The sequence below is a fragment of the Trachypithecus francoisi genome, unplaced genomic scaffold (genome assembly GCF_009764315.1).
Source record: "Trachypithecus francoisi isolate TF-2019V2 unplaced genomic scaffold, Tfra_2.0 Lachesis_group2, whole genome shotgun sequence".
Lineage (NCBI taxonomy): Eukaryota > Metazoa > Chordata > Mammalia > Primates > Cercopithecidae > Trachypithecus > Trachypithecus francoisi.
The window spans coordinates 87,139,190-87,143,884 of NW_022681465.1; the positions used below are offsets into that span (position 1 = coordinate 87,139,190).

General features: G+C 40.3%; 1 pseudogene; it reads right to left on the reverse strand.

Moving 5' to 3' along the window:
- Positions 1-747: 747 nt before the first annotated feature.
- Positions 748-2,396, reverse strand: LOC117064492 (annotated as a pseudogene).
- Between the last annotated feature and the right edge of the window lie 2,299 nt (positions 2,397-4,695).

The window sequence follows — 4,695 nt, forward strand, 5'->3', positions numbered from 1 at the left end:
GAATAAGTCATTTGTAGATTTTCTTTTTTTTCCTCTCTCTCTCTTCCATCTTTCCTTGTCCCTCCATTCCTTCTGTCTAAGCCTTGGGGCACTCTAACATAGAGAGGTCAGGGAGAACAGGAGGCCTAGGTAAAGGGACCAAAAAAATACCAGTGAGGCAGGAGGAGAACCAGAAGAGTGTGGTGCTCCAGAAGCCACGGTATCCTGGAACCAGCTTATATCAGCTCATGAGGGCTGATTGGTAAATTTTCTGAAATGTAGTGAACAGCTTGAAGTATGTCATTAATAAAAATTATATAACTTAATTAAATAAATTTTACTTTTAAAAAGTAGTACTCAAAACTCATTTCTTCTTAATTTTTTTAAAAGAGGATTTATTTGACAAATTTTACTTAACACAATATACGTAAAAGGAAATCACAATACAATGAAATTAAATCAAGGCCTCAGAATTTCATACAAACATCAAGACCAAAATCCTAAAGTATTGGTATTGCGTCTCAAATTTTTCCCATTAATTAAAAAAAAAAAATCCTAAATTTATATGCCTTACAGGTTATTAAATAAAACTAGAATCAACAAAGATGCCAAAATGTTTCACTTTAATTGTAGACATACACACACACACACACAAAACCACTTCTTTCAGCATGCATCTACACAGTGTACAATGTAGCAAAGGGCAACAGTGAACATAATTCAACTCCTTTGACCTCAATACGCTTTCTGCTTAAGAACATCCTATAATATAACTAACTTGAGCAAAGCTGGAACTTGTTTAACAGTTATAGTTTACTCAACTTCACTGTTACATCCTAGATGAGTATTGTATTAAAAAATACTGAGCCTTAAGTCTTCGTAACAATACTGATTTCCACTTAAGAGAGTAAGCATAAATCATAAGCTTGTATTGCAGAAACTGTTAAACTGAAGTTTTGGGTTTTTCTTTAAAAAAAATTGAGCAAGAGTCAGTGATCATATTCCCCATCCACCACTCATAATGGACATGGTAGACATCCCTCCCATTCCATTCATGCCTATAGATGCACGGCTTCCATTACTGTAGTAGCTGCTGTTCATTGCTCCTTGGCTGCCTATGCAATGTCTGATTGAAAATCACATAAGTTTTCCTGTAAAACTTGGTCATATCCACTCATGCTGCTGTGGCCACCATAGCCACCTCCATAACCACCTCTCAGCTGCTGGCTGGCTGGGCCACCATAACTGGACTGGATTGACAAGCCCATGCCCCCCATCATTTGGCTACCCTAAGCACTACTGCTGGCTCCTGCTGTAGAATTCAAGAAGGGTTCTACATAGCTGTGTCGCATATTTGCTTTGTCTTTTGACAAAGCTGCCACAGCATATTCATGAGTTGCAAACTCAACATCTGCTTCACCAGTTACTGTGCCATCAGGACCAGTTTCAATGTGTACCCTCACAGGATTGAACAGTGAAAAAAAATTACAGATGTCATTCTCAGTAGCTCTGTAAGGTAATCCACACATGTGTACACTATGTCCTGTTGTGCTCTGGAAAGTAGAGCCACCATCCCCATATTTGTGATCAGACATTCCTGAAAAACAATAATTGAGGTCTCTTCCAAATCTATCTGACCCAAATCCATAGCCATAGCCATTATAATTGTCATAGGCTCCATATCCTTCACTATAGGCACCATGCCTCATCTTCTCAAAGCCAGCTCCTCTGCCAATGCTGTTAAACCCTCTGCCAGACCCAGGTCTGTCATGGGACCTGGCCTCTGCATGGCCATAAGCTTTTATGGTGGATTGTAGTGAGTTCTAACTTCAGCCCTGCTGCTCTTAAAGATTTCAATATACCTGTGCCCTATTATTTCCTTGTGTTTCTTTAGAGAGCCTTTTCAGTTATTTCCTGTGAAGCAGACTGCACGAAGGCCTCCCCCTACTCCTCCCCTGGAGTCCACCGGCAGTGTTAACCCATTTGGCACGATTTCCAACCCTGAGAAGAACTGAACAATTTCTTCCTTGCTACATTCAAAGGCAAGTCCTCTAAGCTGTACAAAGCCATCATTGGCCATGTCAGGACTATTTGGACCAGTATGCTTCAACACCCAATCCATTTCAACGTTGTTTGACTTGAATGCTTCAACAAAACTGTGTCCCATAGTTTCTCTGTCTTTTTTTCAGGGCCAATTTGACTTCGTCTTCTGATTCAAGTTCAACAAAAGCCTTGCCACCCAGCCTGCCTTCTCTGGTGTAGATGAAATGAATACCTTGAGCCTCATTTTGGATTTTGCAGTCAGAAAAAAAAAAAAAAAAAACGCTGCACTTCATCGGCTGAGCAAGACCAGGGCAGGCCATGGACCTTCACCATAAATCCCTCTCTACCTTCAGTGCGCAACATCATTGTCTCTTACATGGTCTAGTGTCAAAACAGACCAGACACTCGACTTTGGCAGGGCTAAAAAGAAATGGCCCACTTCTTAATTATTTTAGTAGACTTTGCTAATATCTATGCTCCTGAGATTATGGCTGTTGCATCTGTGTGGTGGAAATACTACATAATGGTGTGTACTACTGTTCATCTCTTTCCAACTCAGCAGTCACACTGGTAGACTGAAATTGGCCATAGTGGGAGTACTTACATCACAGAAATCAGCAAAGGCAACAAATCGGAGCTTTTGAAAATTTTTCTGGAGAACCTGTTGTTAAACATTTACCAGCACACTACTGCCTGGAAGCCAAGAGAAGATAGAGTGTCAAGGGGAGAGGAGTCAGTTGTGTCAAATGCTGCTAAGATGAAGTTAGTAACATAAGATTTGGGGATTGAACATTGGATTAAGCTCCATGGATTTCACAGGGACTAAAAAAGACAAAATCACCACCTTTGTGGAACTTACATTCTGATAATTGACTTGGAAATTTAATAGCAAATAGAACAGACAAAAAAAAAGTCCTGCCTTCATGGATTGGGGTATAGTAGGCATTTTGAAGGACCTGCTGTTCTTGGAATAGTAAATTTCATTCTCCCCACCTTCTAGGCTTTCTATGTTCTCTGTGTTTAGACTGCCCTTTGCTGTCTTATTCCGCTGGTGTACATCTGTCTACTCATTTCTTTAGGATTCAGCTCAAATGTAGATTCCTTTGGGCAGCTGTCTCTGAACTTTGCAGGCAAAATTAAATGCTTGCCCTGAACATTCCTGTGTTTTTCTTATGCCTGTATTTTTCTCACAGCTGTAGTGATGGCCCATTTCTACATCTTTCCTTGATGAGCCCACTGACTGATAATGGCTGGGATCTTCATCTTTGTATCTCAGGGCCTGCCACCATCCTTGGCACATAGTTGATGCTATGTCTCTCTACATCTTTAGAGACTGAAGGAATCAATTAATTATCTGGGATTAAGATATTGAGACCTGATCCAAGGCAGAGGGACCACAAGACCTACTCCATGGGGAGATGTAAATGGTTTTCAGTAGAACTGTGCTTGTTTCTGTCTCTGGACCATTTGATACTCTCTCTTTATCATTCTCTCTCCTGATTTGAAGATCTAATCTGGGGCTTGAAACAATCAATGTACTATATTATAAAATAAAACTTGCTTGTTTTTCTATTCAGAGACCTTTTATTGCTAAAATTTTCCACTTGTTACCTTTTCTTTCTCAATCAGTTTACACTTTGACTTTATTCATTTGTTTAGCAATTTCCATTTTATTTTCACCTCCTCATGGTTTCTTAAAACTAAGTTACTTCTTAGCATCATGGTTATATCAGGGATCATTTGGTTGCAAGGAACAAAAACATGTTCAATCTACTTTAATAAGCAGCATTTTACTGCATTGATATAATAGGCAATGTCATGGGCATCCATAGGCAGGGACTTGATACAATAGGGTCTCATATGTTCCACATGAGCACCTGTACTGAACTGTCAGTCATCACATGGACTCTCACCCTTGCTTCTCTCTCTCTTCTCTCTTCTCTTAGCCATCTTTCTTTTCTTGCATGTCTAAAACAGGGCTGCCAGAATCCATCACCTGATAGCTCCACTCAGCTGACTTTGTTTCACATTCCCAGGTGATAGGATCTGGTGAGTTAGCCAGGTCTGTGGACCACATGTAACCTGGGATCCTATCTCGATGAAAGGGTGTATTCTTCATTTCCTAGGGATGTTGTAGCAAATTACCACAAACTTGGTGGCTAAAAGCAACAGAAATTTATTCTCTCACAGTTCTGGAGAACAAAAGTTCAAAATCAAGATGTCAGCAGGGTTCTTTCTGGAGTCTCTGAGAGAGAATCTGTTCCATGTTTTTCTTCACAAAAAAATTTTTAAAAAGAGATGGTCTTGCTATGTTGCCCAAGTTGGTGTTGAACTCCTGGCCTCAAGCAATCCTCCCACATCAGCCTCCTAAAATGCTGGGATTACAGGCATGAGCCACTGCCCCGACCTTATTTCATACCTCTCCTTCTCCTAGCTTGTGGTGGCTCCAGCAGTCCTTGGTGCTTCTTGATTTGTAGACACAATATGCCAATCTCTACTTAGTCATGTGGCTTTTTTCTTGTGCCTCTCTGTGTCTGTCTCTTCTGTTTCTTACAAGGACACTGGTTATTAGATTAAGGGCCACACTAATCCAGAATGATCACATTTCGAGATCTTAATTACCTTAATTACATCAGCAAAGACTCAATTCCAAGTAAGGTCATATTAGGGTAC